Here is a 14,954-nt window from a genome sequence, read left to right as displayed (position 1 = left end):
AGCTTCATATCCAATCTTCACCCAGTTTGTTGATGCACTGAGAGAGTGTGATATGAGAGAAGAAGATAGCGAGAAGGACTGTTGATCAGGTCATGGATTTTCAAACCCAAAAAATACAAGGTTCGTGAAGGTTCAACACGTACACAGCTGGTGGACAGTCTGGGAGGCAATCTGGTTTCTAAAATAATCACACAATCTATCAAACACAAGTAAATTCATGCCAAAATTGTAAAAGAAACAACCACATGCACTACTATATTTTATAGGTGGGATTACTCCTATCGATATCAACAGGAAACTCCATAAGGACTTTCTACATTAACAATCAATGAACTATCATACAACAAAATTTACGTGGACTTTAGAGCAAGCTGAAGTTGTACATTGCCAACGTGTAGCGCGAGGGGTACGATAGAGAAGTAGAGTCCAATTCATATTATTCTAGAATTTAAACATTGACATAGCTTAGGATTATTTATATTATTAGAATTAGGATTGCTGAGTCCTAGCTAAATAGAGAGGGCATGACTATATAATGAAGTCATTACCTCACGTAGAGAAACAAGAAGAGAAAACATGAAGATTTGTATTTTTGCACTCAATATTGTTCTATAATCTTCTTCAATTGTAGCGCCCCGCAAAATTCTGTGCATATGTATGGCTTGGGAAAACGCACTCGCAGATAGCAGTATTTCTACTCTCTGAAGTTTTTCTTTTGTGTGCGGCATAAGCATGTGATTTTCTAGCTCTATCCTGTATATTCTCCTATAAAAGGTCTCAAAACATAATTTATCTCACTCCTACCAACTCCAAAAGGTAGGGCATGAATTAAGAGTTAAATTTGGACGTTCCGCTCATTCCAACTATCAAGGTAAGATCATTTAAGATCATGTATGAGCTCTTGGTGTAATTGTGACTCACTAATACTAGTCTAGCAACCGAAAGTTCTTGATTTTATCTAGACAATCAAAAGTTCCTAATTTTATCTAGATTTTCATTTTCTCTCAAGGATCACCCAAAAGTTAAAAGGTGAGAATTTACTATAAGAATATGATTAACGCCACTTAACCTGGGCTCTTTTATATGTTATAATGGAGTATATGTAGTGTATTTATGAAGTTCATTTTATGTTGTATGGGAGTTAGATGAGTGGTGAACTTATAGTAGTATGCACACCCTCTCGTGAGTTTTGCAGTTTATTAAGTATGTATTTCGAACATTTATTATATTTATGGTGTGTTTGTACGATATGTAAAGTATAAAAAATAGTCAAAAATGTAGAAAGACAATATGCAAGTCGTAGATGGATTTTGCGAATAGCAAAACAATGATGATGAGCAGCATGTTTTAATAGAAGGTTGGCAATATAAGGAAGATACATGTGAAATGTTCGTGAATATATAGATGAGGTTTGTGAGCTAAAGATGCAATCTACTTCCCGATTCTGATAAAGTGAAATTTGGATATGCGAAGGAGCTAACGGAATCTGCGGATCACCGAGTTGAGAGGGTAGAAGGAACATGTACAAGATTTGATTGATAAAGGCTTAATTAGCCCTAGAGTGTCACCTTAGGGTGCACTATTGTTCATGAAGAAGAAATATGGCTTAACGCATATGTGTATCGATTACAAGCAGTTCAACAGGGTTACAATGAAGAACAAGCATCCTTTGTCTTACATTGATGATTTATTTGACCTATTGTAGGGTGCCTCTATTTCTCTAAGATTGACTTGAGGTTGGGATACCACCATTTGAGGATCAAGGGGAGAATATCTTCAAGACAACGTTTTAGACTAGGTATTGCCACTTTGAGTTCTGGTCATGTCCTTTGGGTTTACCAATGCCCCAGCTATATTTATAGATCTTATGAACCGGTGTTCAAGGTCGTTTTTCGACACTGTTGTTATATTGTTCATTAATGACATCCTGATTTACTCTCTTATTCAGGTAGAGCATGAGGGTCATTTGAGGGCGGTGTTGGAGAAACATCGAGAATATAAGTTTTATGTCAAATTCTAAAATTGTGAGTTTTGGCTAGACACGATGGCATTTTTTGGTCATATGGTTTATAAGGATAGTATTCAAGTGAATCCAAAGAAGACAGAAGCAGTGCAGAAGTGGCCTAGGCCTACTACTCCCATAGAGATATAAAGTTTTCTAGGCTTGAAGGTTATTACAGGAGCTTTGTGGCAAAATTTTCGACCGTATCATCTCCAGTGACTAAATTGACCTAGAAAGGTGCTCCATTTAAGTGGATAGAGGAGTGTGGGTCGAGCTTTCAGAATCTCAAGACAACTTTAACTACAGCCTCAGTCTTGACTTTGCCTACCAGGGAGGAAGGTTATACAGTGTACTGTGATGTTGCACGTATGGGCTTGGGCTGTCTTCTGATGTAGAGAGGCAAGGTGATTGCATACACCTCCAGATTACTTATGATTCAGGAAAAAACTACACCACGAGATGATTTAAATCCAAAAGTAACAACTATTTTTGCATTAAAGTTATGACGTCACTACTTGTATGATGAGCCATGTGGAATATTCATAGATCCCAAAAGCCTTCAGTATCAATACATCTTCAAACAGAAAGACCTAAATATGTGTTAGTTCAGCTGTGATCTATGCACTTGAGCATCTATATAAGAAGATAAAGTGGGAAATAAGTAAATCAACACAAGATATATTGGTATAAGGCAACTCAAGTTGGTTGCTTTCTGGAATGGAATTTTATGATTGACTAGGATGGATTGGCACTATAGACATATATACGCAACTTTCAATTGGAAAGGAGGTGCATATCTGAAGGTCATAAAAATCAGGTTCTTAGATTAGCTTCCTCATTGTATGTGTTGTCTATGCTCCATTGTATGTGCCATAAGTGCTTACCAGTAAAGGTATAAGACTGAGTAAGACATTCTTCCACTTATATTCGTCTTCACTATTCCTTTTCATAGCCAATTTGAGGAGAAGTCTGTTATAGTCAGTCTATCTTCCAATTTTGCTTCTTAGCTTCTTCTTCTATCAATGCAGGTTTGTGTTATTCCCTACTTCTTCAACACTTCTTCTGGATCAATTTCTTTATAGGTGTTCTTTTGATAGGTTTTCCTGGATTATATTTTTACTTTTCTTCAGAGAGCCAGTTTCTACATGTGGTTTCACTAGAAGTATTTGATTACCATAAGTCTGTGCAGGTGTCGGCTTCTTGTCTATCTGATGTAGATTCCTCCTTCATCCATATGCATTAATATGACTTTATGGTTGCCTTTTCTCGTTGGCTAATCTTCTAGGTTTACTCTTCTTCCTTGCTAATGTTCATAAGGCTTCTTCTGATAAGTTCTTTTATGGGGGTCTTTTAAGTTCAGCTCCAGAAATAGTGTATCCTCTATTAAGAATCAGGTTCCTTGTAATAGTACTTGGTAAAGGTAGATATTTATTACTTTCTTTTGGCCATATGTTGTACTACTGCTTTCTCCCTGTTCAATCAGGCCATTGGTTGTCTTTGTGAAGGATCAGGTTCTTTGATTTCTTCTCTTCACTTTCTGTCTATTCTTCTTGATTGTTGCTGTAGGCATCTGGAGAGTTTGGTTCATCGGCACTTTGATTCATGGCTTTCAATTCTAAGGTGTCTTCTGCAAGAGATCTTCAAGTTTCTCTTATATGCAATAGGGAGAGGGATCTTTTAGGAACTGGTATATCCCATACTCCCTTTTAATAGGCTGTTGGTAGGAGGAATATTTTTCTTATGTTTTGTCATGTGCTAAGACCTTTTCACATGGTCCAGTTTTCTCCTTAGCCTTTCGTGTTTGCTTAGGGATAAGTCTTAGGAATCCATTCAAATAAGGATAATATAAAGGAAGGATAAAAAGGCAAAGAGGGCTAAAGTTACGTTATCATCTTCAGAAGTACAAAAGAATTGTTCATCTTCAGAAGTGTACTTCGACACATCCATCCCACTAGATGTGTCACGCCCCAAAACCCACCCTAGACGTGACTGGCATCCGATGTCATGAACAACATCGGACGAATCTAAAAGATGCAATAACAACACTTGAACCCGCCAGGTTTAATATTCACCTCCAACAGTTTATAAAATAAATACAATCAAATCATGAATATGAATTAAATCAGCGGAAGTCTTTAATATTATAAAACTTAATCAAAACGTGACGAACGCCCAAGAGTTAAACACAACTCAACAACTACCCACAAGAATGTGTACTATGGAGCTTCTAAGATAAAAGAGTAATTTGTCTGACACATCGGGACGCAGCCCAAAAAAAAAAAAAAAAAACTAGAATAGTAAATAAATATGATAAGGGGTGTCCTACGAATGAACATGTGGGCTCACCAAGTCAGCAGCAACAACAAGTCCTTCCTAAGCGTTTTGAGTACCAAGAACCTGCTCTTCTATGTTACCTGACATACCATAAAAAAAACAATGGTATGCCTGAGTACTTCGTACTCAATGAATGTCTAAGGGGCAATAGTTAACAAAACAAGATATGATGAACTAAGTCAATATAATGATATCAATGAAAATAGCAGTTCCAAACCCAGGAATAAAGTAAGTCAGCAACATTAAAGAGTCATCAAAGAATCCAACAACGACGGACACATTAACTTAACTCCTTACCATTTTCCAGGCCAAGTATTTCAATTCACTATCACCGCAAGCCACTCACAGGCAACAATAACGAAACAAACCACTCACAGGCTAATCAAAGTACGAAACAAGCCACTCACAGGAAAATCAATCAATCGATACTCCGGGTTAGGAAACCACAGAGGCTAATCGTCTGGCCTAGCACAATAATAGATACTCCAACGGAGGCTAATCGTCCTCTGGACTAGCACAACAACAAATGCACTGGCAACATACCTCGAAGGTCAATCGTCCTCCGGACTGACACAACAGTAGATACTCCGAGCTAGGAAGCAATGGAGGTCAATCGTCCTCTGGACTGACACAACAATACTCGTATCGATACGTTAGGATCCATAACGGCTAATCGTCCTCTGGACTAGCATAGCTTGCCCATACAGGCCCAAACTCAAACAAAATACAAATCATGGCATATTACCGAATCATCAATCATAGCTTAGAGCCGAATCTCACTTCTCAAGTCATCATATTTCAAGTCATAGCCGATTTAGAATCTTATTTAAATCTCTTATTCAATTTTCAAGTTCAAGAAATCCATTCAACGGCAAAACAAGTTTTAAGGTCCAACCTTTAGAAAAGTGAGTTCAATCATCCAATAATGGGAAAAGCGAGTTTCACAAAGTAATATAGTTCGTATAAGGTTCGATGCGGGCTTGACCTTACGCACCCATGACCTTATCTAAAAGAAATCTTCTTTAATTCCAAAAAAACTTCCACCAAACAAGAGTTATAACTTATACAAACAATCAAGGAAGGATTCTCAAATATAAATCAAGCTTTCACAATATAAACATACTTCAAAAGTAGACATACTTGAAAAGACGATTTTTGAAATATAGACATACTTCAAGAAAGACTTTTGAGAAAATCTAAACATACTTCAAATCCAGCTCAAGCGCGCTTTCCAATATTCAATAATCACACTACAATGGTTTTAGATGATAAATATTAGAACTTGAATAGTTTCTTGAAGTTTTCTTGGAATTTCGAAAACTAGGGTTTTTTTTCGTAAGCCTTATAAACGGGTTCTTGAACCCTTTCATGAATCACTAATGGATTCCAACCTTGTAGAACTTCTACTCTAACCCATTACTTTATTAATACTAGGAAAATTTAGAAACTGTACCTTTTAGACAAATTCTACATGCCCCTATCTTCTTCTTCTTGAGAATTCAAGAACTTAGGATTTTAGAGAGATGATTTACTATCAAGAGTGGGATGGATATGGTGTGGGAATGATCAAGATTGAGTGAGAACTCACCTTAGGGTTAGAGAGACTTTTCTAGGGTTCTTTTCTTCAGAAATATTGATTTGAAATGAAGTGGAAAATAACACAACGAAGTAGGACTTAAAGAAAATTCGGAACCAGAAAATATTCCTCGCTCTCTGCTGAGTCGGCATAGTGGGTTCAGCTGCTGATCATGTTTTTTTTGGTCTGCAACTGAATTTTTCCGTGTTGGGTCCGCGACGCACGCCCAACACATTTTTTTTTCTTCTAACAGTCGATATTCGCTTCATAAAATGATCATAAATCCCTGTACGTAGCTCAGTTTGAGCCCCACTTTACATGGTTGGAAAGGTATTTTAGAGGCTTACAACTTTCATTTTATAAGTTTTCTCAAATTCCTAGGACAAATACCCTAAAACTGGCCATAAGTACAGACTATCTCAGATTTAGACGAATTTAGAAGCTCTTAAGAACTCCACTTTTTGGTTTGACTTTAAAACGACTGTTTATCACTTGAATTCATCCCGAATAGATTCCTATGGATAAAATATCATCTTAATACTAGCTTTTATACATTCACACTTAACTCAAATTTATGGGGTGTTACAAGATGGAAAGACAATTTTTCTGCCAAAATCTTAGCCGCGTCAAAGCTTCTTATTTGGCGTATCTACAGGTAAATTTTCAAACTTCTGACCATGTATTTAAAGGAGAAGTCAAGGGACCATTAGAATACTCAAAATTCCTAAAATCTTTGTTCAATATCCAGCACTTGAAAATCATCACTTCAAAGCCATCCTTTTCACTCTTTCTTCTTTTCATTCACTAATATTCCATGGGTCCATAGAGAACCAATGTTCCAATGTATAATAGGGGAACAATTCAGGAAAGGGGGGTGGAATTTTATGAAGAGGATGGAGATTTTGATGAAAATCATCGTTCAAATAGTGAATCATCATGGCTAGAATACTTTTGTACTTCCACTAGGTAATTTTTATTTGAATTGGGTGCTGGAATTTTATCCAAATTTGGAGAAGCATTCATATTTTCAGTGGTTAGAGGAGTGAAAATTGATTGTTCAGTTGAGAAAATCAATCATCTTTATGATCTTGATAATATTGATGATCGAGTCACTCAAAATTTCAAAACCAATCTGAATTAGGTTGTCATTGGGCAAGATACTGATTTATTTCTTTTTGGTATAAATTGGATGTATGATGGCTATCACGACCCAATCGGAGGGCCATGATGAGCACCTAGAGCTAACCTACTGAGTACCACATACATGCATCTCTTAGTCATACTTAAGTGGGCCATAATGCTAGCTCGCATATATCATAAGTTGTATGGGACACAAGCCCAAAACATAATATACATACGTCATCAAGCTAATCCCAAGTATACAAGCTGGACCAGACTGTCACATACATCTAACTGTACATACTGTCTACAAGCCTCTACTGGAGTACATGACATAACGTGGTCGGGACAGGGCCCCGCCATACCCATGCAAATGCATATGCAACCATGCTAACTCAGAGAGCAACTCCGGAACAAATGGAGTTCCACAACACTATCTGCTGAGTTGATATCCTGGCGGAGATCCGTCAACAGTATCTCGCACACGGGCATGAAACACAAAGACCCCCCAGCAAAGGGACGTCAGTACAAATAATGTATCGAGTATGTAAGACGAAAAATGTAACATAATAAACATATACTGAAAAGAAGAAGAAAGATAAGAATCAACCTGGCACGTCTGACTTACCGATGAGAATCTAGCATATATGTCTCTCTATACTCTCGTATGCTTTACTACATCTATGTACAATACTGTGTCTCTGACCTACTTATCATCCTGGTGCTATCTACCCAACTGATCAGTGGTAACTGCCCGATCGGCCGTAACACGGCGGTAACTGTCCGTCCAATTATCGCTCGATAGTAAAGCGCACTACCCGACTGATCAATGGTAATTGCCCAACTGGCCGTAGCTCGGTGGTAATAACTGCCCAACCAGTCGTAGCATGGTGGTAAATACATATCTGCCCGACCGGTCGCAGCTCGATGGTAATAACGACCTAACCAGTCGTAGCATAGTGGTAAATACATATCTGCCCGATCGGCCATAGCTCGGTGGTAATAACTGCCTAACTAGTTGTAGCATGGTGGTAAATAATGATACATAATCTGCCCAGCTGCTGTAGACTAGTGGTAAATATGTATACTTGTGCTGCGGAACGTGCAGCCCGATCCAGATATGAATGCATGTGCTGTGAACGTGCAGCCTGATCCAAATATGAATGCATGTATTACGGAACGTGCAACCCGATCCAAATATCCCCTATAGGTACCCTTTATATGCTTCTAGGGTTCGTTCTTTATCTATTAGCTTCTATGTAACTCTTAGTCTTATGAATGTACTTCTAAATTGTTAGAACGCCTTCTGAATTGACCCAACCTTGACTACCTCACAAATACGTCATGAGCTTTACTTTCTAATGTCATATGCCCTATTAGGGATTTTATAACTAACAAAGTAACTCTTATACATCCGTGATGGTCACTTATCTGTTGATGCCTACATGATCACATAAGATTTATAAACACATTTCCGGGCCATTAAGACCTCTTCCTGATTAACTAGTCCTTATTCAATTCCTGGCTGCATAGTAAGCTATCTTCTAGCATTAAATAGCTCGTTAGGGATCTCATAACTAGCATACTATTCATGTCTTACAAAAAATTCCTCAAGAACACATTTCTGAATTCATCGGAGTGACGTAAGGTCGTTATACCTCCGATTATCTTTATGGATGTATCATTGTCAGCAATCTCACCTTAAAAGAATCAATGACCATAAGATGAGATCAACATCAATAAATAAGATCAATAATCATAAGAGACGATCAATATATCATAAGAGGGTCAAGAACACAAGCTTCTAACATTTCTATGAGTGGAGTCATTATGGACATCATTGGTGTAATTATGTATCGATAAAATCATGCCTTGTAACGACCCGTTTGGTCGTAATTGCATTTTTACCATTTTTTCCCCCGTTGACTCATCCTTGAGCCTTATTAGTACTATTTTGACCCGCGGGGACCGGTGGCATTGTTCCCTAGGCATCATTTTGGGTTTTGGGATGACTTTTAGAAAATTTAATCTTAAAGCAAAATCGTTTGACTCGAAGTTGACTTTTGGATAAACGTGCCCGTAATCGAATTCTGACATTTTCATTAGGTCCGGAGGGTGATTTATGACTTGGTGGTGTCATTGGTTTGGTTCCCGAAGGGTTCGGGTGTGATTTGGGTCATTGGTTGAAAAACTGGTTAAGTTAGAATTGGAGTTGATCACAGTCAACATCGGGTCAAGATGAACTCTTGTCAATGTTTTGAAAGTTTCAATAAGTTTGTTTCAAGATTTTTGACATGTCCACAAAGTTTGGTTAGATTCCGATGAGTTTTGGATAAGTTTGGGTTGTATGGTTATTGTTTTCGATTTCGATGTCGATTTGAGCATAAAAGGTACTATATTGAGCAAACGGCCTTTGATTCGTGTTTCGACTAAACCATTATATCCGTATCGTTATTTCGTAACCACATCAACTGAAATCATCAAGTTTTGACATCGTATGAGGGAATTATGGTCATTTTACTAAGAATTGGGTTGCCAGATTTTTCAGATTAATTATGAAATTGTCACTGAATTCATATTGAAAATCTGCACTATTCCAAATATTGAAACCAACATATCTTCTTCATTATAAGGTCAAATGGAGATCCTTCATTATAAGGTCAAATGGAGTGATTCAAAAGCGTAACTTGACTGAAATTTAACAAGGAATCTATTGGAGCCATCAAAAGAGAGTTTTGGGATTGTCGGGCACCAGAAATGAGGCAGAACAGCTGGGCGTTTTTGGCTATTAATGTTGTTGGTGTTGCTCTCATCTTGAAAGTTTGGTTCGGGAGAATTCAAGGATGTTCTTCAAGTTTTTTCCATGGGGTAAGGTCTAAACCATAATCTAAGTATTTCCCTTTGATTCATTCCCTTGGTTTAAGCTTTAATCCATGGTTTCTAAAGTAGGAAATTGGGGTTTTTCATGAAAGAAGGTTTAATGGGCCTTTCTTGAGAAGTTCATAAAATTGGTTAGACTCCCTAAGTTGCTTTAAATGATGAAATTGATTGGGTCTATGCTAGATTATGATGTATCTAAGGTTGTTAATCATATACCTTCCATTATTAGTGTTGAATTCTTCAATTCAAGAGTTAGGATTTGTACCCAAAATTGGGGCTTGTGCTTGGATTTCTAAATTGGATGAATCCTTGAGTTAATTTAGCAATTAGTTGATGGGTTTTGATCACCTAGTGGTTAATTGGATAATTTACCCCCGAATTTTCCGTTTTTCCCTTGTGGGCCCCGTTTCCCCAAATTCTAGGGTTGGTTTTTTACCCAATTTGAATGATAGCAATATAGGTATTGATCTTCATGATTTCTAATCAAGATTTCGAATATGAATAGACTTTGATTATTTGGAGACTCAAAGGAAGGGCAAGCGTGTGGCTGACGGTTCGTGACTACTTATTTTGGCATTCCAGGTAGGTTACGGTTTACCTTTATGGTGAGACTTCGACTAGCGAAGTGTATATCTAGATGATATTGTCGGAGATTTCATGTAAACCTTCGGGTATGAAGTTGGGTTGGATGTTTACCTTAGGGTTTGGTATTGCTTGTGACTTGTTTGATCGGGTTTGTGGCCTGTAGACTCCATAGGATCTTGTTTGGTACGTTGTGTATAAATTGGTGGATTGTTTGTGAATTGGGAGTCAATTGGAAGGATGAAATTACTTTATATTAATTCTTGTACTTAGTGTACACCTCGTTATTGGTATAGCCATTTTGGAATAGCTGGCTCTTATAGTTATGAAAATTGGAGCTTCATTATGATTACTGTGTGGATCAATTGTTGATTGATTATGGGGCATGACACCCCGTTGTGTTGATTTACTTGCTGTGTGATTTACTTGTTGGCTCGTCGCCAAGTTGAGATATTGATATTAGTACTTAGTGTACGCCTCGTTATTGGTATAGCCATTTTGGGATAGTTGGCTCTTATTGTTATGTAAATTGGAGATTCATTACAATTACTGTGTGGATCACTTGTTGATGATATTGGTGCGCTGTGTGTGGCACAACTTGAACTTGATATTATTCATTGTTTGTACTTGCATCATTCCATATTCATTTCATATCATCTTATTATGCTGTATGACTGACACTATTGATGGAAACGAGAAGGAACATTGATGATTATGGAACATGATAAGTTACCTCTAAGCTATGTACGGAGGGGCTTATTATAGAACATGGTAAGTCACCTCTGAGCTGTGTGTGAAGGGATTTATTTGGAACACCGATATTGCGATGCTGACTGATAATTCAGTCCTCTGAGTTGTGTGCGGAGTGACGGTGCTTGGACTTCGCGGGTCCCTCATGGGTTGTGCTGCCGAGGCATGGAGGTATTCCGCTGTCGGAGTACAAGAGTACAGGCATTGCATTCATATCTCATATTGCATTGCTTGATTATGCTTCGTGGTTGCTTATGATTTGGATACTGTGTTGGTCATATTCTTGGACTGTATTTGATATGGGCTACGTGTTGATTTTTCTTGATGGGACTTGGTTTTCGGTATACTTGGATATTTATTTCACTTGGGGCTAGTTGTTATATTAAGGCTTGATTATGTGAGTCGATTTCTTGGAAGCATGACTTGTACTCTATGGTTTGCTTGTTTTCTCTTACCTTATTGTCTTTATATATGTCAACTAGTCTTAGCTGGACTATGATGCCTACCAGTACCATTGTTTTGTACTGACCTACGCTTGTTGCATTCTTTTATGGATGCAGAGTATTAGACAGGTTCCACTCTTTCCTCATGGCTGATTGGCGAGGCTGCTGTAGAGTCATTCCAGGGTGAGCACGATGACGGCCGCTGCCCGGATGTTCTTTCCTTTACTTAATTGTCTTATTCTTATTTTGAGACAGTTGTATTATGAGACTTTATCATCTTTCAGACTTGTAGTATTTAGTTAGTGCTCTTGTATGACTAGACCAGATCTATGGGGTTGTATTTAGTATTTCCGCACTTTATCTTATATAGATGATTTGAGACTTATTCTATATTTATTTCTTCCACCTTTACTTAAATTGGTTATATTGGGATAAGGGTTCACCTATCGCGATAGGAGTGATAGGTGCCCGCACGGCCTAGTAAAATGGGTCGTGACATGCCTTAAGAAAGAAAGGGACAGCCTTAACATATCTTGCTACTTACTTAGCCACTCAAAGTGTCACACCCCAATCCTGATAGGGCATGACGGGCACCCGACTCTCATCAGAGTCGAGCGAACCCTCAGACATTCGCTCTATCAAAACACATCATTTCAAAAACTTTTAAGAACATAAAACTTTTCCAAATAGAAATCATCTAAAATACATACTCTTTTAAAGTCCACAAATGACTCAACTGACATCACTTTGTCGCCATCTCGACAAACATACCGTAGGACACTGTCTACAAAAGTCTCTAAGAAGTAAACTGAACATTATGAGTCAGGATAGGGCCTTGACATACCTATAATCATACATATCTATACATCACTCAGCACAGCTCCAGAATGAGGTGGAACTTACCAATCCTAGCTGACGTCCAAGCATCCTAGCTATACACTTAACCTGCCAAACAATCTGGGGATGCGGGCATGAACGCAGCGTCCCCAAGCAAAAGGACGTCAGTACAGACAATGTACTGAGTATGTAAGGTGGTAACAAATCATAATCATAATTTGACTTAGGAGAGAAGAAATCACGATCTAACTCAACACCTGCAGCCTTCGCTGGAAGAAACATAAATGTGCACACAAAATCTCAACACAATCCTTAAGTAAATAATGCAATCCAACACACATGCCTCTTCTGACATGTTAACAGAATGGTCCCTTCAGATAGCTGCTTCTGGCTAGTATCACAATAGTCCCTTCGGACGGCCGCTTCCGGCATAATAATGATGGCCCCTTCGGACAGCCGCTTCCGGCTTAATAATGATGGCCCCTTCGGGCAGCCGCTTCCGGCTTAATAATGATGGCCCCTTCGGGCAGCCGCTTCCGGCTTAATAATGATGGCCCCTTCGGGTAGCCGCTTTTGGCTTAATAATGATAGCCCCTTCGGGCAGCCGCTTCCGGCTTGATATTACAATCATGTCAACACAAACTCAATCCATAAGTATCAATTTCAATCATATCATAAGTCACTAATCCATTCATCACAATCCAGTTATTAGCCTTAGTCTTTCATAAAAGTTATCTAATTTGTATCTCACTAGACTCAGGAGGACGTACTTCCATGTTTGAGGGTAGAATTGTTATGAAATTCTTACTACCTATATTCTACTCAATTTCATCTTATTGCCTTACCCAAAGAATAAGTGATCATATCAATACAAAGGGATGATACTATGGAATGTAGACATAAATCGTAAATGAAATGAAGTAGTAAAATCTCGCACCCCCTTCGGAGTGGTTTTGAAAATCAAACTTTATGTTTCCTTTAGTATAAAACTCATTTCCTCGAAATCGTTAGTAGAACTATATACACAACTCAACGTGGCACCTTATGGGTGTTCCCTTCGAAAAGGAATAGGAGTACAATATCAATAAGTCATCACAAGAAGCATTTAGACCTTACTTGTCTAAGAATGGAATCATATGGGGTACATATAGAATGAATAACAAAAGGATCATGCCAAAAGAACAAAGGTTTGCCTTACTTACCTGGAAGCTTACATTTCACTTTCCAACTTACTTCTTGCCTTACAATCTACGCAAGATCATTCATAGGCTCGTAATCTACATATAAAACCATTCATACTATTGTTAGGCCAGTTGTTATATACTTATCCTAAGCCTCCAAATAAATCTTTCTAGAATCTGCCGAAATTTCGGCAACTTCTCCTCTGTTTATATGTCTAGCCCAAAATCTCAATTCAGCAACTAATAACAACAACAACAACACCAACATCAACAACAATATTATCAATACCAAAATATTCCATAAACACCCCACACGATGTTTTATCCAATTTCTCGACCCATAAATTCCTTATACGCTCGTTTAGTAACTTTTCCTCCATAGATAAGCTTAAATCAATACAAATAAGGAAAGATTCATACCTTTCACCCGCTAGAATTGCAATATCTTCGATTATCACCTTGAATCCAAGCCAAGTTTCGCCGCAATTCGATATTATAATCGCAGCTATGTGTTGTCCGAACTTAAATTCGGGGATTTCACTTAATTTGCGTTAAAATCTAATGGATGGAAGTTGGGAGAATTTTCTAGAAGATGTGGGAAATATTTGGAGTGGTTCTTGGCTGAAAAATGAGGTTTAGGATCAGATTGGATCCTTAAATAGTGGGTCAAATTCGGGTCGGCTCCATGAGTAGCAAAAATCAGATTTTTGTCTTTAAAGTCGGTTCTTCGTAGCAAGACCGTAGCTCGCGTTTTTGCTTTGTCAGCCGAAATTGTAACGTCCATAATTCTTTACTCCGATGTCCTATCGACGAGCAGTTTATTGTGTTGGGAGATAGACTCGACGAACTTCATTTCAGGCTTTTACGCTGCTTCAAAACACCTCATCTACTAAAAGATATTCTTTCTCTGAGTTGGGCCAAAATTACCCCTCATATTCTCTTCCAAGTTCCAACAAATTTAATTTCCTTAATTCACTTGCCCTTCAATCCTTCCATAGCGTACTATATGCACTTAAACCCTTATAACCATAAGTTAAACACATATACGCTCACATACCTCGTGAAAGGTAGCTCGAATCTTAACATACGAAACTAACGGGGTATAACACAAAGTCTACCTTCCGAATCTGAAAATCTACATCCAAGATGATTCATTCAATAATCAGGCCATAGGAACACTTTCACACTCAAACTTAGCTAGTTAATAAGTTAACGGAATTCGGACAACATTTCCCCTATATTATCTACTC

Source organism: Lycium ferocissimum, chromosome 6 (assembly GCF_029784015.1).
Source record: "Lycium ferocissimum isolate CSIRO_LF1 chromosome 6, AGI_CSIRO_Lferr_CH_V1, whole genome shotgun sequence".
Taxonomy (NCBI): Eukaryota; Viridiplantae; Streptophyta; class Magnoliopsida; order Solanales; family Solanaceae; genus Lycium; species Lycium ferocissimum.
This window is presented reverse-complemented; position numbering follows the sequence as displayed.